The 24,808-nt window shown below is 42.8% G+C and overlaps 1 protein-coding gene across 4 annotated transcripts in view; it reads left to right on the top strand.

Moving 5' to 3' along the window:
- Positions 1 to 24,808, top strand: part of LOC139542080 (1-phosphatidylinositol 4,5-bisphosphate phosphodiesterase eta-2-like) — a 176,357-nt gene that overhangs the window by 58,546 nt on the left and 93,003 nt on the right. The gene's annotated exons all lie outside the window — the stretch shown is intronic.

Raw genomic sequence — 24,808 nt, 5'->3', positions numbered from 1 at the left:
CCGTCAAAGTTCTACACTCCAAGCGAGGGTTATATCCACTCATGGTAATTGCTCAGTCTGTGAGAGCCAGAGCCTGGTAGTAAAATATGAGGGGCTGTTATCTTCGAGCCTGTCAGCACTATGCTGAGTGCAGACATCCACACTCCTCCCAGTTGAGACTGATCCTGGAGCGCTAATGCTACTGAGCCCCGGCCCTAATTCAATGAATCTGTATGACAAGGAGGAAGGGAAGGAGAGAGAGAGAGCTTGGTCACATAGATGAGCACAGTGAGCAGTAATGGTATTGTTGTGTGGGTGGGGGGGTGGTGTGTGTGTGGAGGGGTGGGTGGGGGGGGGTGGTGTGTGTGAGGGAGAGAGAGAGCATGAAAAGAGAGAGAGTGTGTCCGTGCATGGTCTGATATGCGTGCGTGCCTGGTATGTTTGTTTGTATGTGTGTGGAGGGAGGGAGGGAGGGAAGCGGAGGGTAAAGGAGGGCTTGGCTGGTTGCTAACTACTGTTATGAATTATGTCACAGCGCTCATTAGATACTTAATTTGCTCTCTCAGGTCCAGTCAATGGGAACAGATTAGCAGCAGACTTCACAATGGTTTCGAGAGTGCCCCAGTAGTTATTAGTCATTGCGAGGGGTGGTTCGAAACAAGGAGCTCCTCTATTTATTTTATTTTTTATTTTTTTACAAATTCTTGTTCTTATTCTTTTCATCCAATAAAAGCCTTTTTTAACATAGCATACATGTAATATAAACTCAGTCATGTATCCACTTCAACTGAATAACCAATATAGCCCTCATACTCATTGTAGGCCTATTCATATTTCACTTCGTCTGGTTTTCAAAGAAGTCTGAGATTTTAAATGTCAGACATCAAACATTGTCAAATAAAATTTGATTGATTGAAGTGGTTCCCAAAAAGAGGTACTCAGTAGGGACACCGACAGGTCAATGTCAAGACAATAGAGAACAATGGTGTGTCGCTAAGTTACCTCTGTGTATCTCGAAACCGCCCTACCCTGAACTACTGTGCTGTAGATATTGAACTACAGTCAAATTGGGAGACTACATATGTGGCATATGCGGTGTTTGGACTGTGGGTTTTGAACAACCATGGTGTTACTGGCACCATGTTCCAACTGACTAAGTCATCAGGCCCCACTCGCCCAGTGGCCTGTGCATCCAGGCTATTAAAGACGTGTTATAAAGGTTTCTGTATAATTTCAGCCAGTAGTTTTGCAAGTAGCGATCACCAGCCAAAACAGGTCCCCAAAAATTGAGAGCCCTAATTTGATCCACCAAATTAGGGCTCTGTATGTAAATAGACTGTAGGGCCTACCTCACTTACCTTCAAAGTAGGAGGATACATATGCAAATAAAAGATGACTGGACATTGGTCAAAATAATCTGATTGTCATGTCATGATCTGGGCCAAAAACTCCATCTTACCTGAACAGGCTGAAAGGCGTTTTGTTTCAAGCAGCTCTTACACAATAAGGGCATTATTGTTATTTCAACCTCATTGTGTGGAAATATAATCAAAAAAATGAGAATCGCGTTTTTAACTGCACTGCCCCTTTTAACCCTTTACGCTTGTGGGAATATGCATATATGGATAGGGCTACATGGAAATGTTTCTTACATAACAGATACGGGAAGCATTATGCATAACCGTGATAGCAAATAAAAGGGAACAGTTTGGAGATGAAGGGAACATTTTTCGACACAACAGTTCAGCTGACCAGGCTGAACTGACATTACACTGTTGACATTATGTGCATTTCACATTTACTGAACTTTCCGCTGCATTTGTTGATAACGAAATCTGAAAATACTCTGCATGCATGATAATAAAATTTTGGGAAAATATAAGACAAAAAAATGACCAAGGTTTGAGTGAGAGGTGTCTCCAAATGTGCACAGTTCCTAAGTAATTTCAATACACTTTTATGACTCAGTCTTCAACTGTGAGGCGATTTTTTTTTTTAAAAGCTCTCCTAGCTGTGCTGTTGAGGTGTCACGTTCGTCGTAGTGAGGAGACCAAGGCGCAGCGTGATATGAATACATTCTTCTTTAATAAAACGAAGAACACTTAAACAAACTAACAAAAACAACAAAACGAACGTGAAGCTATAATAACAGAGTGCTGACATGCAACTACACATAGACAACTACCCACACAGACAGGTGGGAAAAGGCAACCTAAGTATGGTTCTCAATCAGAGACAACGATAGACAGCTGCCTCTGAGAACCACACCCGGCCTAACACACAGAAATACAAATCATAGAAAAAAGAACCTAGAATGCCCACCCAAATCACACCCTGACCAAACCAAAATAGAGACATAAAAAGCTCTCTACGGTCAGGGCGTGACATGAGGAACTAGAGCAAGCACATTTATAGTTGTTTTGGTTGGAACACAGCCCTGATCCCCGCCATCACACAATTACTGTTGTTGTTTTTGAAATACAGAAATCGTCCATTATAAATCACAATCTGTGTCAGGTGGGCAGCATTTCAAAGCTTGTTCTATTGCCAACATGACTAGCTAAATTATAAAATAGATTTTACAGTGTTAGGCTTTCACAAGGCAATTCAGAGAAGCAGATAATCATTTTGGTGCGCATAGAATGGAGTCATGTGTGCATTCAGATGCATGGTCCGCTGCAAATTTTCTTCACATTACAGAAAACAAAGGCTCATTCTGTTCAGGACAACACCGGGTAAAACGCCATGTAATCTTGTAACTGTACATCAAATTTAGTGATCGTAAACGTTCACGCTGTGTATTAAATGCATTTTACGATATGGAAATTTGAAGTGCACATTTGGACTCACGGGTGTTTGGCTTACTTGTACAAAGTGGTATTTATTATCATCCTCAACGTCTCATCTTCCAAAATACATTGAGTCCTCTTAATTTAAAGCATTACCCTCACTCAGACAACAAACATTTTTCAAAAGTTGCACAATTAGCAGGAGGGCGGAGGGCAACTATTTGTCTCGAGCGGTTCTCAAGTTCAGAATGTCTGTCAGTCAAAACAGCCTTTCCGAACATGACTTCAACCCTAATTCGAACTCTGATGTGATGTATAGCATGTTACTGTACAGCCACTGCATTCCAATTTAGGAACTTATCAGTGTCCAGATCTGCCATTTTCAACTCGTATCCAGATACGAGTGTAAAGGGCTATGGTGTTCTATGAGTCATGAGGGTTAATACGACCTAGACTGTTAAACGTTCAGGCTATTGACTCACTGAGCGATTACGTCACTGGCTCAGTTCGTCAAGGGACTGGAGAGAACAGCATACAATTGTTCGAAGAGTAAAAATACTTTATTTTACACTATTAGCCTTGTTTCAAGTATTTATGTATTTAGTTAAGTTTATCACCCTATATTTGGTTTCTTTATTTATGTATATTTGCTGAAAAAGAGACATTTGGTACCAATGTACTTACTATATTTAGTTGGAATGTTTTTCCAGAGAATATTGAAGGTATACAGTGCATTCAGAAAGTATTCAGACCCCTTGACTTTTTCCACATTTTGTTACATTACCGCCTTATTCTAAAATTGATTAAATTGTTTTTTTCCCATCATCAATCTACAAACAATAACCAATAATGACAAAACCAAAACAGTTTTTAAGAAATGTTTGCAAATTTATAAAAAAATTCAACAGAAATACCTCAAAATTGAGCTCAGGTGCATCCAGTTTCAATTGATCATCCTTTAGATGTTTCTACAACTTGATTGGAGTCCACCTGTGGTAAATTCAATTGATTGGACATGATTTGGAAAGGCACACACCTGTCTATATAAAGTCCAACAGTTGACAGTGCATGTCAGAGCAAAAACCAAGCCATGAGGTTGAAGGAATTGTCAGTAGAGCTCTGAGACAGGATTGTGTCGAGGCACAGATCCGGGGAAGGGTACCAAAAATTGTCTGCAGCATGGAAGGTCCCTAAGAACACAGTGGTCTCCATCATTCTTAAATGGAAGAAGTTTGGAACCACCAAGACTCTTCCTAGAGCTGGCCGCCCGACCAAACTGAGCAAGAAGTGCCTTGGTCAGGGATGTGACTCTGACAAAGCTCCAGAGTTCCTCTGCAGAGATGGGAGAACCTTCCAAAAGGACGACCATCTCTTCAGCGCTCCGCCAATCAGGCCTTTATGGTAAAGTGGCCAGACGGTAGCCACTCCTCAGTAAAAGGCGCATGACAGCTCACTTGGAATTTGACAAGAGGCACCTAAACGACTCTTAGACAATGAGAAACAAGATTTGTTGGTCTGATGACACCAACATTGAACTCTTTGGCCTGAATGCCAAGTGTCACGTTTGGAGGAAACCTGGCACCATCCCTACGGTGAAGCATGGTGGTGGTGTAACAGTAGAACTTTATGGCGTCCCCTCGCCCCGACCCGGGCGCGATCCAGGGACCCTCTGCATACATCAACAACTGACACCCACGAAGCATCGTTACCCATAGCTCCACAAAAGCCGCGGCCCTTGCAGAGCAAGGGGAACCACTACTTCAACTCAAGGTCTCAAAGCGAGTGACGTAACCGATTGAAACGCTATTAGCGCGCACCACCACTAACTAGCTAGCCATTTCACATCCGTTACAGTGACAGCGTCATTCTGTGGGGATGTTTTTCAGCAGCAGGGACTGGGAGACTGGTCAGGATTGAGGGAAAGATGAACAGAGCAAAGTACAGAGAGATCCTTGATGAAAACCTGCTCCAGAGCGCTCAGGACTTCAGACTGGGTCGAAGGTTCACCTTCCAACAGCACAACAACCCTAAGCACACAGCCAAGACAACGCAGGAGTGGCTTCAGGACAAGTCTCTGAATGTCCTTGAGTGGCCCAGCCAGAGCCTGGACTTGAACCCAATCGAACATCTCTGGAGAGACCTGAAAACAGCTGTGCAGCGACACTACCCATCCAACCTCACAGAGCTTGTCAGAGCTGACAGGATCTTGGGAGAAACTCCCCAAATACAGGATTGACAAGCTTGTAGCTTCTTACAAAAGAAGACTCGAGGCTGTAATTTGTTGCCAATGGTGCTTCAACAAAATACTGAGTAAAGGGTCTGAATACTTACGTAAATGTGATATTTTTTTTTTTTATATACATTTGCAAAAATTTTCAAAAAACTGTTTGCTTTGTCATCATAGGGTATTGTTTGTAGATTGAGGAGAAAAAACTATTGAATGAATTTTAGAATAAGGCTGTAACGTAACAACATTTGGGAAAAGTCAAGGGGTCTGAATACTTTCCGAATGCACAGTAAATGCCATTTCTGGTGCTGTAAAATTCCACTGTTTAATGTGTGTGGGGAACAGATGTTGTTTGTGTGACATGTCTTCAGAGTTTAAGAATCTTAGTGTGTTTTTCCCAAGACATTGTCATTTTGCCAAACACATTTCAGTTTATGGGGGCTATGTTAAGTGGCTCCCGAGTGGCGCAGCGGTCTAAGGCACTGTTTCTCAGTGCTAGAGGTGTCACTACAGACACTGGTTCGATTCCAGGCTGTATCACAACTGGCCGTGATTGAGAGTCCCATAGGGCGGCGCACAATTGGCCCAGCGTCGCCCGGGTTTGGCCAGCGTAGGCCGTCATTTTAAATAAGAATTTGTTCTTAACTGACTTGCCTAGTTAGATAAAGGTTAGAGAACAATAGAGGACAAATTGTATGTTATGTACAAAGTGAGCGGTTCAACTAAAAGGTTCAGTTTTCACTGATGCAAAAGATTCACAGTCACACAGAAAAACTATGATTTTGAAGAAAGATGTTACTTTTTTAAAGAGTTCTGCAAAAAAGATTGATTCCAAAACAAAATGGAGAGATGTGATGTGAGCTATACACCGTATCAAGGGAGAAAGAGTGAGTATTTTTGTATCCCTCTCCTGCTGTCATTTTTCATTTCCTTCATCAGAAACACTCTGTCAGTGAACTAAATGTTCTTGTTTATCATGGCATAAACAGATTACTGATTTAATATACTGTACACTCGCCAAGAAAATGTGAGCGAAAGGACCAGAGAGATTTGTGCTGTGACAAAGAAACTTTTAATTGAAACACGTCTAAGGTTATCTAGGTGACATTTAATTAATGGCTGATCAACATAATGTGATAGAATACAGATTAGCGCCAACAAACTGTTTCTCAATTACTTTAAGTAAGCTATCTGACACTTTGCCAAGATCTGCTCTTTCGAAAACTTATCAGCATCAATACTATTAAAGCATTTTCTTTTGGTGCTGTTTGACTCCATGAACTGCCTTCTACAGTTTACTAAACATGTGGATGCTGTGCTGGTTTTTGTATCTTTCGTAGTTTCTTCCAGGCTTGTGCATAATCAGTGACATGAATTAATTCACTTCTAGAGTGAAAAAACAACCAGTAGACACTGTACCAACTGTGGACCAGAGTTATCCATCCACGCTCTGCACAAACATCATTACTCTTACTTATGTTCAAGGGGAAATATCAAAAAGTCAACTTAACATTAAAAGAAGGAGATCTTGATTTGTTTCTGACTCCTGGGTCTTCTAAGACCTACAGGGTGTTTAAGCCGAGCACTAACACATCTGATTCAGCTAACAGTGGGCCACATTGAAGACCGTCATTAAAGTTGATTATTCGGAATAGTGCTGGATTGGAACAAAAGCCTGTGGTGCTCCAGAACCGGAGATGGAGACCCCCTTCCTATATGAACTTCTTGGAAATCACACAAATCTAAATACACCAAGGTCAAAAGTGAAACTTTCCACATTGGCAACCAATTTCACTCTTCCTCACATCCCTACTTTCAATATCCCTGTGACAGCAACGACCACACTGGGGCCGCAATTACCTCAGCGCAACCCGCTCCATTCATTAGCAGAACCGCTGACTCCTGCGTGGCCAATCGGTTTGGTAACGAGCACAGCATTACTCAGCATAAAAAAAGAGACAAAGAACAAAGCAGACCAAATGAAGATCAATCAAAGTGAGCGACGTAAACCATGTGAGCCAGGGGAACAGTGAGAGAAGAGGCACAGAGAAGACAGTTGTGGCTGCTTTGCGTGATGTATTGTTGTCTCTACCTTCTTGCCCTTGGTGCTTTTGTCTGTGCCAAATAATGATTGTACCATGTTTTGTGATGCTACTATGTTGTGCTGCTGCCATGTTGTTGTTGTGTTGCTGCCATACTATGTTGTCGTCTTAGGTCTCTGTTTATGTAGTGTTGTGGTGTCTCTCTTGTCGTGCTGTGTGTTGTCCTATATTTGTATTTTATTTTTTATTTTAATTCCAGCCTCCCCCGCAGGAGGCCTTTTGCCTTTTGGTAGGCTGTCATTGTAAATAAGAATTTGTTCTTAACTAGTTAAAGGTTACATAAATCAAATAAAAAATACAAGTCCCCCAAGTCCCCAACGTTATTAATGCACTCGAGTCGCAGCGCCGCCAAAGTGGTGCTTATGGGAAGGGAACTCACTTATCCAATCAGAGTGGATAGAGTCCTTCCACGCGTAATCTCCTGTTCACAAACTACAAGATGAGAGAAGGGGAAACTTGAGGATACAGGCACTCCTTTTGCATTATTCACAATGGACTTTGAGTCACTTAGTAAAAAAGCCCTTGATGGGAAGTCCCAGGAGTGAATCTTTTAAAAGTAACACAGGGTGACACTGGCAAAATCAAAGTTCCTCATCTAGTTTGGGAAAGAGGATAGGGGAAACAGACTTAAGTTCCTCCGTACAACATGCTGACCAAAACGCTCGCGCGCATGTAGATTTTGTACCCCCACACCAGACACGATCAGGACACGCAGGTTGAAATATCAAAACGAACTCTGAACCAACTATATTAATTTGGGGACAAGTCAAAAAGCATGAAACATTTATGACAATTTAGCTAGATAGCTTGCTGTTGCTAGCTAATTTGTCCTGGAATATAAACATTGGGTTGGCAAGAGTTCAAGAGGAGTTCAAAATAACTTTGCTCGGTCTGGCCAGTGATTGTTTATGTGCCTGTGATCAATTTATTTACATCTGTGTTTAAAGTTGCTTCAGTCAATGCACAAATTGTGGTATACTCAAATCAAATTGTATTTGTCACATGCGCTGAATACAACATGTGAAGACCTTTTCCGTGAAATGCTTACTTACAAGCCCTTAACCAACAATGCAGTTTTAAGAAAATACTTAAGAAAATATTGACAAAATAAACTTAAGTGAAATTTATTTTAGAAAAAAGTAATACGATAAAATAATATCGAGGCTATATACAGGTACAGGTTAGTCGAGGTAATCATCAGCTCCTGATGTCTTGCTCCACAATCAGCTCCTTTGTCTTGCTCACATTGAGGGAGAGGTTGTTGTCCTTGCACGGGACTGCCAGGTCTCTGACCTCCTCCCTATAGGCTGTCTCGTCGTTGTTGGTAATCAAGCCTACCACTGTAGTGTCGTCTGCAAACTTGATGATCGAGTTGGAGGCGTGCATGGCCACGCAGTCATGGGTGAACAGGGAGTACAGGAGGGGGCTGAGAGCGCACCCTTGTGGGGCCCCAGTGTTGAGGATCAGCGGGGTGGAGATGTGGTTTCCTACCCTCACCACCTTGGGGCGGCCCGTCAGGAAGTCCGGGACCGAGTTGCACAGGGTGGGGTCGAGACCCAGGGTCTCGAGCTTAATGATGAGTTTGGAGGGTACTATGGTGTTAAATGCTGAGCTGTAGTCGATGAACAGCATTCTTACATAGGTATTCCTCTTGTCCAGATGGGTTAGGGCAGTGTGATTGCGATTGCATCGTCTGTGGACCTATTGAGGCGGTAAGCAAATTGGAGTGGGTCTAGGGCGACAGATAGGGTGGAGTTGATATGATCCTTGACTAGTCTCTCAAAGCACTTCATGATGACGGAAGTGAGTGCTATGGGGCGATAGTCGTTTAGCTCAGTTACCTTAGCTTTCTTGGGAACAGGAACAATGGTGGCCCTCTTGAAGCATGTGGGAACAGCAGACTGGGATAGGGATTGATTGAATATGTCCGTAAACACACCAGCCAGCTGGTCTGCGCATGCTGTCGCTTTCTTGGGCACACCAGCCAACCCTGGATGTTGTCAGCCTCTAGGAAGTCGTCACTATTTGACCTTGACACAGGTCTTTGAAGCCCGTTGTGGAACTACTCTTGTTTAATTCATACATCATCCGTTTCCTTCCTCAGTGATGCAGAGTCTTATGAAAAACCATTCAAATTACTCAAAGGGCCATTGCAACAGAGTGACATGATAAGACTTTTCTGCTTCCTTAGTGCATTATAAAGTAATGCAGGGTGATACTGGCAAAATAAAATAATGTCCATTATACACCTCCTCATTTGCCACCTTGATTAATAATTCGAAAATTGCATTTACGTTATCTTTGAACTCTCTATTCAGAAACACATACACAATGCAAGAGCTAGCTACTCTGCCGAGGCTGTCGGCAGCTCCCACATACTGGCAATGACAAAAATAAGTGATTTGTAGCGTCAGCTATGAAGTCATTAACATGGTGTAATAGCCTGCAGAGTTTGGGAGATGAAGTGGGTATAGCGCCACATGACGTGGCTTCGCACCTTTTGAAAGTTAGAATTAACCAGCGCACGCTGCTATGATACGTTACAAAGGAACTACGGTCTGTGAAATAAATGCCAAGGCAATGTTTTATCTTCTCGGGGGATCGACCATACAACGCCAATGTCAGATGTTTGACATTCCTCAGATTAGACGCCAACCGCTGTTTGGAAGCCGACATCAATAATGAAGTGGTTCAGTGGCAGCTGCTGTAGTGGTGTTCTCTTCTTCTGAAGAGTGACACTGGGACACGGCCTGCAGCACAACAGCTAAAGGCTGCTACAGATAGCCACGGAGAGAAAATCATTCAGAGAGAAAGCTTTGGAAGAATCCAATGTGAACTGAAGCGGCAGTTTCTGTGGTACAGCTGTTTCGCTCTAATTCTCTAGTTCTCACATTGAAATCGCCATTAAATTCTACAAAATTAGTATTTATTCATCTTAACACGATTTAAAGTGAAGCAGTCAAGCTTTCAGAAGTCAGTGGCACAGAAGTAATTCTGTCTTCCACAATGGCTTTGATTGATAGCCCATTCATTTAAGTTGAGACAGCTGAGTCAATCCAATTCATTACTCTATAACCGTGTCCGGTATTTAACGAATGACACTTCATTGCAGGCAACCCCTCTACGAGTGGGAAGATCTAGAAGACTAGGCCAATCCATACCGCTGTAAAAAATAAAATAGAAACCAACAGTGGCCAAAATCAAAATGACACGAACGTTGTCTACACTGTGTATTGACACTAATCAATCACTTTTCGCCAGCTCTTCGATGCCGACACGTTCACCTGGTCAGGTTGGAAGAAAGAGGGAGTTAGTCATCCCTCAAGCCACCGTTTTTGTTTTTCAGCATTAGTTTCTCAAATCTGAAACTCATTAGTTTCAGATTTAAAAGTCTGAATAATTTCCAGCACCCCCTGCCATCATCAGTCCATGTATCTGACTTGACCAGAGGCACTGTGAATGTGTGGCCATCAATATAAATGCCAATGTCACTAAAGTTAACTACTTTCCATAAAAGACGTGAGTAGCATTTTAATAGCTTTTTTATTTGGCCTTTCCAATAATATTAATTTGACACGTTTTGCCTTTAAGTCATTTTGCCTTTAAAATACATCTAAACTAGTGTCCCTTAACGTAATTCGGTGTGGTCCAAAAAAAACGTGGTGGGGTAAATGTTAGACGATATCATTCAGTATCTGCAGAATAGCATATATATGAAAAAAAAGGTCCTATCTAGAACCTTAAAGGGTTCTTCGCCTGTCCCCATAGGAGAACCCTTTGAAGAAACCTTTATGGTTCCAGATAGAAACCTTTTGGTTCCAGGTAAAACCCTTTTGGGTTCTACATGGAACAAAAAAAGCGTTCTAACTGGAATCAAAAAGGGTTCTCTTATGGGGACAGCCGAAGAACCCTTTTTTCTAAGAGTGTATTATTCTCAAGTGTCCACATAACTCTACACACTGTTGTTTTGTCCTGATGCACAATGGTGAGGTTCAATCTTCACCCACCCTGGCCACAACAGCTCAGGAGGTCCCTGACCAGATCCCCTACGAGCAAATGGTTCTCATGTGTACAAACCAATGCACAACTACCCAAGTACTTTATGAAGACATAAGAATGCACTGAAGACACCCGATGACACACGTTGAACTAACTCGATACAGATTAGGCTTCATTGTTAGACTCTGGCTGGTGGATTGACTCGATCTCTTTTAAAAGTAATGAGAAGTGCAGATGGGGAGACCTTGACCTCCAGGTTCCCCTGGAAAGGATGGCCTGAAATGTGGAGCTATACCCTGAGGCTGTGGCGCTATTGATTTTCCATGAGCTGACGGAGATTGAGGTACAATATGCTTGAGATCAATGTGCCACTGCACAGTAAGGGTTTCATTCATAAACTAGAACGCGGCCAGCACTGAGGTTTGTAAAGCATAACTCCGTACTGGCACCCACAGGTGTGGTTATGGTCGTGGTACGAACTTACTCCCCCCCCCCCCCCCCTCTCTATCTCACACACACACACACACACACACACACACACTGTTAGCTACTCTTCTTCCGTGGCTTAATTCAACGAGAGAAGGTCACAAGTGTTTCCCTAAAGGCTGTCAGGGTTTAAACATCTTCTATTGTACAGAAAGTGAATAGCTTAATCAATTGACAGTGACCGAATTAGATTACTTCCCAAGCAAAGTCAGCCTCTGAATGTCAAATAAACAAAACAATGATATCCCCATATGCATCAGAGTCGCATCTTTCCAGTGTATTTTACAGGTTGTTTCTAGCATAAAGCATCGCGGACCAAATCCCTGTTTATAGATCGCTTTATATAATCTGATCCGTTTTATGTTCTTCAAAATCTTAAACTAACAAGGGGTAGGCCTGTGCATTTAGTCATTTTCTTTAATAAAAGGTAGGCTTATCGCATTCCACCACAATTTGAGTCTTGGTTTTAACTTAACTGCCCTTCACTGACACGGAGGTAGGCTATTTAAAGAGTGCATGATGGGTGGAGGAATGGACTGACAAAGCTATGTCTATAGCAGCCTATAGCCTAATTTAATCTGTCGAACAGGTAGGCCTACCTCTTATTTCTTAAATAGGAAGAAATAGGCTCCAACACAAAGCCCTCTTGTTGTTCGTCAAATGTAAATGTTGAAATGAATTATGCCTACTGGAATTTGACTACTTTCAGCATCATGAGCTGTCAATTTCCGGTTGATTGGGCCGCGGCTACTGCTTCAAGTTTCAGCACCACCATGTAAGTTACTTGAATCTGGCTTATTGTGAGGTCAGTAACTCTGATGAATACATCATAAGCAAGAAACATTGTTTTTATTAAAATCAATTATAGTAGTAGCAAGCTATCTGGTCCTCTTTCTCATCTTCACACTCTCCTTCTCAAACTGAGTAGAGGATAGGCTATAGGCTAGTCCGTGTGCAATATATAATGATATATATATATATATATATTGTACTAGGCCGAATTAAAAATGATTTTCAAAAAAACCTTTTACTCTCCTCCTGACCTGCCATCGTAGCCCTTCACAGCACAGCCATTGGTTCAGCAGCACACCAAAACCTTTTTACTTTCCTCCTGACCTGCCATCGTAGCCCTTCACAGCACAGCCGTTGGTTCAGCAGCACACCAAAACCTTTTTACTCTCCTCCTGACCTGCCATCGTAGCCCTTCACAGCACAGCCATTGGTTAAGCAGCACACCAAAACCTTTGACTCTCCTCCTGACCTGCCATCGTAGCCCTTCACAGCACAGCCGTTGGTTCAGCAGCACACCAAAACCTTTTTACTTTCCTCCTGACCTGCCATCGTAGCCCTTCACAGCACAGCCATTGGTTCAGCAGCACACCAAAACCTTTGACTCTCCTCCTGACCTGCCATCGTAGCCCTTCACAGCACAGCCATTGGTTCAGCAGCACACCAAAACCTTTGACTCTCCTCCTGACCTGCCATCGTAGCCCTTCACAGCACAGCCGTTGGTTCAGCAGCAAAAAATGTTTGATCAGCAAGAGCAGAGCAGGCTCACTGCAGGCCGAGCTTCAGGGTTAGAATATCCACTGCAGTGTCTAACGCAGCCTAGTTTTATTCACTCCATCACGGCAGCTATCTTGGAAATATAACTTTGCTCTGTGCTTCTCCGAGCATGCACGTCGTAGCCTAATATCATATAGGCTATGGATCATTTGATTGAGACCACGCTAAATAGCCTATAGGCTCAATTGATATTGCGCGCCCAGCGAGGGGCGGCATCAGGCACACATTGATATATAGTCTAATAAGCAACTAGTTCTAAAACACTGAGAAATATCAAAATTACAAATTACAAAAAAAAAACTCCCCTGGACTAGATTAAAAAAATATATATATAATAAACTCTCCCCTTGACTGAAATTGAAAAAGCATGACCCTCCCCCATTTTCCTCCAGGTACATTTCGATCCGTCCCTAATTATTCATGTTCTTCCCTTGGGTCCCAATTTGGCCACACCTCAAAACCAAGTCCAGGTACTGAGTGGAGGGAGGGGGCATTTACAGTAACAAATATATATATATATATATATATATATATATATATATACACCCACAGACACGCACTCACACATGCACACCACATAGATAATGAATGGCCATTTGGACTAATGTCATAATTATACAGTACAGAGGGAGTAGGTCTGAAATGCAATCTGGGGGTCTTGTTAGGTTAGGCGATGTAAATGCATTCAACAATCATTACCATGTCAAATCTCCATTTCACTGTATGCAGTAGTTGCGGATATGTAAATGTGGGTTGACTGCTGTGCTAACCTTTTGCATTAGTAAGTACATTAGAGTACTCTTCAAGAGGACTATCTGTCTGCTATCTTTCTGCTGAAGTAAGACTCGACGGAACGGCCATTTGGTGATGGGTATAACTTACAATGCATCCTGTGGAAGGACGCAAGCCCCACTCCTAACTCTATTCCATATCAGCCAGGGATAGGGTCAATTCAGGTTTCAATTCAGTCAATCCAGGAAGTAAGTTGAATCATAGGGTACATTTTTAATTCACGATTCTCGAATTGTGGTTCACCTTGAACATAACGTTTATGGGACTATGTCCCATCCAGCACCCTTCTGATTGGCCCATTGGGTTACCAATTACAATATATTTCATTGGGGTCTCTGGCTGTGTTGTTGACCCCAATCCTACTTCCCCTGGTCTCCCCAAGGAGTCACCCAGTTTCCCACTGCACCACCTCAAAGCACAAATGCATCCAGTTTTCAGGGGAAATGGAAAGGGAGCCTGTGACGCATCTTCCGCTTTCGGATGTTAAGAAGGCGACACTCCATCTTAACTCCTCCTCCACATTGTCTGGATTGGTTCACCAGTGCAGAAGAGAACCTCCCCCCGACAGTCTTTTTTCTCTCTCATCATGACCATGACTGCTAAGCTAGGTTAGTGTCTGGGAGACATAGGATCAGCTACAGCCCTAATGGTCTCCTTGAGTGACCACATGAGGCCAGTGAGACCAGGGATGCGTCCCAAATGGCACCCAATTCCCTATGGGTCCTGGTCAAAAGTAGAGCACTATAAAGGGAATAGGTTGTCGTTTGGGACACAATCCAGTTTGTTTGGGACTCTGGGAGGCTTTGCTCCGTTCCTTCCCTCCATCTGTATTCACTGATGAAGTGATGCCCGGTAAGAGCCTGTCGGATTCCTCATCCAGATGAAGTCTCTCTCTTTGGGGAGTGGGAAAGAAGGGATGACTTTTCCTCTTTCATTTTCCTCCCCTTGAAGGAAGATCAGGATGAGCTCTCTGTCTACCCCGCTGTGTGAGGTTGGACAGTGGGCCCTTTTCCACATTTCAGATTGATGTCCCTAAGAGGCTTGTGATGTGAGAAACAGAAACAAGTTGATTGCGTGTATGTTTGAACATGCTTCCTCTCTGGTTTGGTTTCATTGTGGACTGAAGGTGCTCTTGTAAATGCTACCATTTGTTTGATTTCGTGTACAGGCGTAGCTTATAACGGCATGTGTGACATGCTGTACTTTATTGGAAAGAGTTACAGCTTTGTTTCATGCCTGGCTGTAATTTCCTTTTGTCCCTAAACTAAAACGTGATTCCAGGTGATTGCTATGATCCCTTATTGATGTCACTTATTAAATCCACTTCAATCAGTGTAGATGAAGGGGAGGAGACGGGTTAAAGAAGGATTTTTGAAGCCCTGTGACAATTGAGACATGGATTGTGTATGGTGTGCCATTCAGAGGGTGAATGGGCAAGACAAAAGATTGAAGTGCCGTGGTAGGGGTGTTGTAGTAGGCGCCAGGTGAAGGGCTGTTACGGTGACCGTATTACCGCCACACAATATTAAGCACTTTACAACAGGAGTTTAGCCTGCCTGTCTGGCATGAAAATGAACCACAGGAAAAGCGTCCTCCATTCGCTATTTAAGTGCATAGATTACATGTATTTTTCCCGCTGCCCCTATTTTCGAGACAGGTGGATGATAATGATCCATTCTAAATTTCACACATATATTATTTAGTGTGTGTAAAGACGAGATTAAATCAATAATAGTCTGACGGGTAACATTCATGACTCATGCCATTTACATTACATTTACATTTAAGTCATTTAGCAGACGCTCTTATCCAGAGCGACTTACAAATTGGTGCATTCACCTTATGATATCCAGTGGAACAACCACTTTACAATACTTGCATAGTGCAATGAGGAAAACCTACTACTAAACACACAAAGCTCCAGCTCCTAGATATGGGACAGCACGGAGTAGCAGAGGGACAGAGACATTCAAGGTTCTTCTCCCAGTGAGACTGACCATAGGAGGCTCTGTCGATTAGCCCCCAACCCTTAATACCCCGCAATCATCTCCTAAAGCCAATGACTATAAAATCTGCTGGATCAGCGAGATGATACGATTCTTCTGAAAGGTTCTGAACTACAGGTGATATTCTCAATTACATTTTTTGTTCAAAGCACCTCCTCCTGCAGTGGGGTAGAATAAATGATAAATGGGCAAAAACCTTCTCCAGAGTGACAGTCCCAGGTCTTGGGCCATTTCTACCCTCTTGTTGTGTATTTTAACCTCCATTTTGTGTCTTGTTGTGTGATGCAAAGGGTTCATTCATCAGACTCGTATTTTGAAAGCCGTTTCCTGATGTCCTTGGCCATAGGCCTTTCTGTTTTGATAAGGTTTGTATCGCAACTAAAGTGGCCAAATAACTTGTTAAAAGTAAGCACATTAATCAGCTTTACAAGAGGTGTAGAGCCTAACTGGTGTATATATATAAGCAGCGCGTGAGTTTCAAGTTTGGGGAAGATCATTTTCACCATAAAAATGCACCTTTTATAATAAAAGCATTACCTGCATAATCACATTTGCGGTCTCTTTTGATACTGTTTTTTTCCGCTAATGGAACATTCGCGCTTTGCCGTGTGCGCGTAGCTGCGCTTATAAATGTGAAGGAATAGCTTAGCAACATTTTTTTGTGTGTCAAGAATGGTCCACCACCCAAAGGGCATCCAGCCAACTTGACACAACTGTGGGAAGCACTGGAGTCAACATGGGTCAGCATCCCTGTGGAACGCTTTGGACACCTTGTAGAGTGCATGCCCCGACGAATTGAGGCTGTTCTGAGGGCTAAAGGGGGGAGGTGTTCCAAATGTTTAGTATACTCCGTGTATATGAAAACCCTTTTGCTGTTGGGTTGTTAGTCATTCCTGACTTGTTTGTCAAACTGAGAAATGCACAGTATAATATTGTTTTACTTATAATCCGAACGCATATGGACAACTGGGCGTGACTAATGGTCAAAGGCATTGGTTATTAGTGTTTGAGTAGTTTCCGAACAAAAAGTCTATCCAAACTGAAGCTATTACAGAGTGTCTATGGAAGACTGCGGAGGTAAGTCCCAGTGTAGAAATACACACACACACAGACACACAGACACACACACACCGAACCATAAACCTGGATGCCCAAAGTCCTCCTTCCTTCCTGACGTCCAGTACCAGAGAGAATTTCAACCAAAGGCCACCAATCCCACACAGAGGAAACTACAGAACTACCTTTAGCCGTGTTTGACCGTTACATAAGCGTTTCCCTAAAGAGAATAGATTCATTATTTCCCCTAGAATTACATTTGGATTAAATCACATGGATGATCGGATTTGCGGTCCGTGAGCAGCCAGCCGGTCTGGAAGCAGGGGTTATTTTGAGTGAGTTCACTCAACGTTTCCCCAGCGTTACATAACAACAACCATGTATCACATCTGTGCAATTGGACTTAGAGCTGGCGATGTGAGAGCGTTTGTTGCTTCGACGTTGCCTTTACATTTGCTGATATACCGTGTATGTGGTCCATTGTACATACGGCAGAATCTCTTCCATGTGGTGAAACTGTATATTGGATTAACTCATGGATGTTTAGTGGCGTATCCCTCTTGAGGAATGGTATGGGGACGGATGACTATATGCACTTGGTGGTGAGCCAAGGTCAAGCTTGATGTGATGGAGGTCTCATTGAGGTCTGGGGTTAGCTGCCCTTACTTCAATCACGGGAGAGAGGAAGACAAAGGGAGGGGAGAGAGAGCGAGACAAAAGAAAGCGAGTGAGAGTGAAAGAGCGAGAGACACAGGGAGAAAGAAAGAAAGACCGAGGCATGGCTTACCGTAAATTACCTCACTCGAAAGGAAAGATGTAGCGAAAGCACTTTTATATATGTGGCTTATCATTATTTAACATCCCCCCCATCATTTCTGCCTTCTCTCCATTTTTCTCTCCCTCATTTTAGCAGGAGATATTTCTGGGTGGGTACCACTGTGCGTCAGTGTGTGGCTCAGGGTTGGGATAACAACAAGGTGAATAGAGAGATCCCAGTAGAGTTCTCTTAGTGAGTTCCTGTCCATCAATAGTCATGACTAGAATCCTCTCCTTTTACGGTCTCTGCGAGGTGGATGCTGACACACCCGCTACATATACAGGCATAATGCGCGCGCACACACACACACGCACGCACGCCAATAAAGGCAACACTACTCATAATTTAGTTACAAAACATTAAGTGACATATGAAACACACAGGAGGTTGGTGGGGAGGACGGGCTTATAGGAATAGCTGGAGGGGAATATGATATCAAACACATGGTTTCCAGGTGTTTGATGCCATTCTATTTGCTCATTGCCAGCCATTATTATGAGCCGTCCTCCCCTCAGCAGCCTCCACTGACGAACGGTCCTCTCTATCAAAACAATTTGTGAGAGGAGTGTTAGTTCACTAGAGGGCGCTGCGTATAGAGATTAAGAGAACATTTGGCATTGTACAGACAGAACGACAGAAGGGCGCATAGACTATGGTAATAGGACTGAGAATCCTCATCTCCACTCGTCTCTGGTATTAATACTCCCTCCATTGCTGTGAATGGAAATGCAAATTGCATTCAAGAGTCAGGTAGAAATCATTGCGTTATACAGGGCTGGTGAATAATCTTCGGAAACAATATATTTTTTGGGAAAACGCCAAAGCGTATGACATTTTGTTTGGGGTTGCAGAATATAAAGTCACTGGTGAAATAGCAGTGTATTTTACTACTACCATTTTTATCAACTGAGAAGACTTTGCTTGATTGTGATAACTTTGACTGAGTAATATTGGTAAATCTGTTTTATGTAATTAATTATGTATATTATGCTTAAACTGTATACAAGCAACAACACATTTACCAAACACTGTATTTAAAAATGACTCATAACTATAGCTGAGCCACCATATGCTATTAGCATGGTTGTGCGTCTAATGCGTTTCCAAGTAAAACATTTGCCAAATGGCTATGTCTGTCTTACACGGCAGAGCAGATGGTTGTGCATGCTACCTACCTGTAAGTTCCTGTCTTCTGTCATAACGTATTGTCTGTTAAAAAAATGGACTGTCAAAGTTACGTCAGGCATGAACAATTTCTGGCAGCTCGACTTATGAGCAGTTATCTTTATTCTATAACCCACAGTGGTACAGTAGTAAGAGACGCAGTCCTATTGCAGCAGAGAAAGACTTGGGGCCTTGTTCAATCCAGTCTGCTAACCTATTCTAACTAAGTTACCAAAACAACATTCCTCCTCCGACGCAATGAGAAAGCATATTTGTTAAGGTATGCTGTTGAGTTTCACTCCATTAACTTTTTTGCTGAGAACGTCAATGTTGTTTTTGACTAGGGTTTCAAAGGGTCGGAAACTTTCTGGTAACTTTCCGGAAATTTTCCATGGGAAGTTAAGCCCGGGAATTTGGGGAATTTTGCTTAAATTCATCAAAACATTAGCTTATAACAGTGATTTTTTTTTTGTGGGATACACATAAGGCAATTCTAGGTCTTGTGGCATATTTTGGTTAAACTATCCCCAATTCAATGGAATTGCAGCCCTCTGCATGCACAGTGCATTCTTCCATCACATGTACAGCTGATTCTCAAGATCTTGCACACTAATGAGATGCTATTGAGCCCACATTACTACACTGTCTGAGCCAAGGACTACATGCTTTCTGGTAAGTTTTGATTACAATACTGGGTGGGGTGAATATATTTTATTTGACATACATGATTTTTTGTTAACTAGTAAATAGTAGCCTACAGCAAAGTGTGTTTAAATCATTTCTAACTTGTTAACAATTTCTGCTAGTTAGTTTTTGCTACCATGTGGGTTTTAGCTTACTTGAGCCTCCCAACTGAGGAGTGTTAATTCACCAGTTTCTATACATGTTTCATTTTAAAACATTTATCTTACGAAGGAGTTGTTTAATTTAACTGCTTAACTATTTATCAGTACATGGAATTGTTATTGTTTTTTTTTTTTGTCAGTTTTTTCTAATCTTTACAGGAAAATGCCACGGGCACAATCTGATGTGTGGAGACATTTCACTGCAGCTAATGTAGAAGGAAAAGCTGTGTACATTTGCAAATACTGTGCCAAATCATATGTGAAGAATGCAACAAAGATGCAGAATCATCTGACCAAGTGCATAAAGTTCCCTCCGCGCTCACAACAAGTAACCTCTGGCACAAGTCCCTCTACTTCTATTCGAGGTGAAAATGATGAATCAGACACCTTATCGATAGCAACAGCTTCTGGTCCTCCTGGAATCAGACATTTTTTTTGACTCAATGGAGGAATGTAGTCAGAGAAATGCTGATGAATGTCTTGCTCGAGCTGTGCATGCAACTGGTTCACCTCTGATGCTCACAGGCAATGTGTATTGGAAAAGATTTCTGAATATTCGTCGCACAGCTTACACCCCTCCAACCAGATATGCTTTATCTATTCATTTGCTGGATGCAGAGTTCTACAGAGTTCAAGTGAAGGTCAAGCAAATCATAGAGAAAGCAGACTGTATTGCAATCATCTCTGATGTTCGTCAGCTAGGAATAATTAACTACATCATCTCCACCCCTCAACCAGTATTCTACAAGAGTACAGACACAAGGGACAACAGACACACCGGTATCTACATTGCAGATGAGCTGAAGGCAGTCATCAATGACCTTACCACAGAAGGTATTTGCACTGGTGATAGACAATGCTGCGAACATGAAGGCTGCTTGGTCTAAAGTGGAGGAGTCCTACCCTCACATCACAACCATTGGCTGTGCTGCTCATACATTGAATCTGCTCCTAAAGGACATCATGGCACTGACAACAATGGATACACTCTACAAGAGAGCCAAGGAAATGGTTAGGTATGTGAAGGGTCATCAAGTTGTAGCAGCAATCTACCTCACCAAGCAAAGTGAGAAGAATAAGAGCACCACATTGAAGCTGCCCAGCAACATCCGTTGGGGTGGTGTTGTCATTATGTTTGACAGTCTCCTGGAGGGGAAGGACTCTCTCCAAGAAATGGCCATATCACAGTCTGCCGATATGGACAGCCCCATCAAGAGGATCCTCCTGGATGATGTATTTTGGGAGAGAGTGGTAAGCAGCCTGAAACTCCTGAAACCTATAGCAGTAGCCATTGCGCGGATTGAGGGAGACAATGCCACCCTGTCTGATGTTCAGACTCTGCTTGCAGATGTAAGAGAAGAAATCCGTACTGCCCTGCCCACTTCACTGTTGCTCCAAGCAGAGGAAACTGCAGTTCTGAAATACATCAAAAAGCGTGAAGACTTCTGCCTGAAGCCCATACACGCCACAGCGTACATGTTGGACCCCAAGTATGCTAGCAAGAGCATCCTGTCTGGTGCAGAGATCAACAAGGCCTATGGTGTCATCACTATCGTGTCTCGCCACCTTGGCCTGGATGAGGGCAGTCTTGGCAGTCTAGCGATGTACACTTCCAAGCAAGGGTTTTGGGATGGAGATGCAATATGGCAGTCGTGCCAACATATCTCATCAGCCACCTGGTGGAAGGGACTTTGTGGATCTGAAGCTCTTTCCCCTGTTGCCTCCATCATCCTCCAAATCCCACCAACATCAGCCGCCTCAGTGCAACTAGTCCTTCTTTGGGAACACATACACCAAAGCACGCTACAGACTGAGCAATACAAGTTGGTTGCCATCTGGGCATATTTGAAGCTTTTTGAGCCTGACAACGAGCCATCCTCAACAAGGTTGGAAAGTGACAGTGATGATGAGGTCTCAGAGTCTGATGTTTAAGAGGTGGACATCGAGGAGGTCAAAGACATGGAAGACATAGAAGCTTTAGTTTATATCCTATCATTTTACAGATGTATGTTCAAAACATTTTTGGGAGATGTAATGGATCATTTGGGATCATTCAATATTCCCTTTATTTTGTTGTTCAGTGAAATTATCCCATGTGAAGAGTCAACTCATTTAAAGTTAAATTTGGAACAACAATTTTTGTTTTTCAATTGGAAGGATTTAATAATTTGCAATTAGGTCTACTTATGATAAGGTAAAATGTTTGTTTTGATATGGTAAATATATCCAATGCAAAAAAACATCTACATTTAAATGGTATTAATATTAATTGCATATATTTCCGTTAATTCCCATTTATTGCCGTCAATTGCCACGGAAAGTTTTACCTTTTCAGCTGTTTTACTGTGAAATGCCTAGCATAATGATAAAGCCACATCAATCCAGTGGTATGCACCTTAAAGGCTTTTTTCATGGCTTCGGTGTGTGTGTGTGTGTCCGTGCGTGCATGCATCTGTGTATGCGTGTGTCCACCAGTGGGTGAAATCAATCCTTATGTTTACATTAGAGGTCCATGCTTTGTCCAGCCCATTCTCTAACCTAACCTCTCTCACCATGGTGAGGGAAGGGCCTCTTCCTTATTCCATTGCCCCAGGGCTACAAGGCCACGGGTCTGATGAGAAACAACACACACACACACACACACACAGGTCTGATGATGAGAAAGTCAATGGCCACAGCTGGATCTTCCTCTCCACAGAGAAAGGTTATTAACCTCTTCTACGAGCTTCCAACGAAACACCGGCTCCCATCTACTCTGAGAACAGATAACACCTCACAGTTCACAAGCAGCCATTTCCAGCCATTTTCTTGTAAACCAAAGACTAAGATGTTTTTCAGGTTGCCAATGAGTTTTTCCAGTGTTTTCACATCACACAAAAGGCAAACCTGACTTCAATCATTGTGATGTTTCGACACATCGCCCACACTGCGACTTTTAGACCCGTCTGCGCCGATCGAGCGTATAAAGCACTGTGATGTTTTTGTCGATCTGCCATGTTATCTGCGCTTTCCGAGCCACTCCGTCCATAGTTTCTTATCAGCTATAGGCCGGTACTGTGGCTTTTGTCACATCACATCGCTGGTATCTGTGCTCGGGAGGTATCGATCACTCCGTGTCCAACGACCTTGTCGTTATGTCCAGATAACATCAAACTTCGCCGACGTGAACAACGCTCTAGAGATAAAGACAAATGTACTTCCTTAAAGACTTTAACAAAGGGGCTGAGCTGAGCTTGACCCGGATTTACTTTGAAGTCGGCTGAGTGGGAGAGGTCAGATCATGGCAACACACTTCTTCTGACCGTCACTCTCCATCTCCACACCCGACCAGAACAGAGCCGAAAGCCATGAATGATTAATCAATAACAGAGACCTCAAAGGGGTGTGATATCTCTCTTGATGTGGAATACAAATGTTAGAAATGTGGCTGTGGCTGCCTGAGCTGAGCCTTGCAGTGTGCCAGCAGGGATAGGCCTATCAAGCCGAGGCCATTGTCAGTTAACAGCTGTGATCAGCGTCTGGTCTGTGTTGAGCCGGTCCAACCTTTGAGGGAAATAATCTAAACCATTTGGTTTAGATCACAACTCAGGGAATGACAGTGTATTGGGACCAGGGAGTGTGTGTGTGTTTGCATTTACAGATCTAGATTATGTATGTGATGTGTGTTTTGAAATCCTTACGTATAAAGACATCATATATTTCATTATACATTATGCACATAGATCATTTTTAATACATGCTGTATTTGAAAGCATGCCTTTTTTAACGCAAATCAGTCAACATCTCACAAAGGACTATATTGGACATTTGTCCAATATAATACATCTTCAGATTGTTTCGTGTTTCTGCAGTTGTGAAACATGAATGGATCAAGGCTAGTCAGGCCGTGTATTATTCACTATTCATAGCGGAAAGTATTTTATTATTATTATTATTATGGGATGCGGTTTCTGTCTCTGTGTAGATTTCACTGCAGAAATGTGTCCGCTCTCTATCCTTTACCTCGTTCATATGCCATGCCAGCAATTTGAGGCAAATTGAATTCTGACAAGTGTCAGTCATCTCGCAAGTGTTTTCTGAATTGCTTTTAACAAGGCTCAACTGGAAATTACCCAGACATTTGGTCTGACTTTTCAGGGTAATGTACAATGAACTTGAATCATATAGCTACAGTAGCTAGCTATACAGTGAACATAATTAATGGTTGCACATTACATTTACAATACGTTTTCTTCTCCTAGGCCTTTTCACAAAATAATGCCCGTTTTCCCATGATGTTATCAGGTTTCAGGTAAGACCCAGATGCAGACAGTGTCGAAGTAACACAAGTTTATTACTAGAACAGGGGGCAGGCAAAACAACAGGTCAAGGGCAGGCAGAGGTCAGTAATCCAGATAGGATTCAAAAGGTCCAGAACGGCAGGTGGTCTCAGGGTCAGAGCAGGCAGGGGTCAATAATCCAGTGTGGTGTGGCAAGGTACAGAACGGCAGGCAGGGTCAGGGTCAGGGCAGGCAGAAAGGTCAAAGCCAAGAAAAACTAGAAAACAGGAAATAGAACAGACGGGAGCAAGGGGGAAACGCTGGTAGATTTCACGAAGAAAAACAAATTCGCAACAGACAACACAGGTATAAATACACTAGAGATAATGCGGAAGATTGGCCACACCTGGAGGGGGGTGGAGACGAGCACAAAGACAGGTGAAACTGATCAGGCTGAGACGGATATAATCAGAATTTACCTAGTTTAATCTACTCCTATTACAGTACACCTGGAGACAAAACATACAGCCCACGTCCTGCCACATTTCAACTCCCTCTCATTAGTTAGCTAATGTGCTGTAGTTTGTTGTCACTAAGTGATAACGCACCTCCCTACATGACAGCCCCCTCTCTCCCTTTCTCTCCCCCTGCCCACCCCACGCCACAGCCCTGGGAGGCATCCATCCACACTCTTTCTCTCTCTGTCTCTCAATTCAATTCA

Source organism: Salvelinus alpinus, chromosome 17 (genome assembly GCF_045679555.1).
Source record: "Salvelinus alpinus chromosome 17, SLU_Salpinus.1, whole genome shotgun sequence".
NCBI lineage: Eukaryota > Metazoa > Chordata > Actinopteri > Salmoniformes > Salmonidae > Salvelinus > Salvelinus alpinus.
This window is presented reverse-complemented; position numbering and strand designations above follow the sequence as displayed.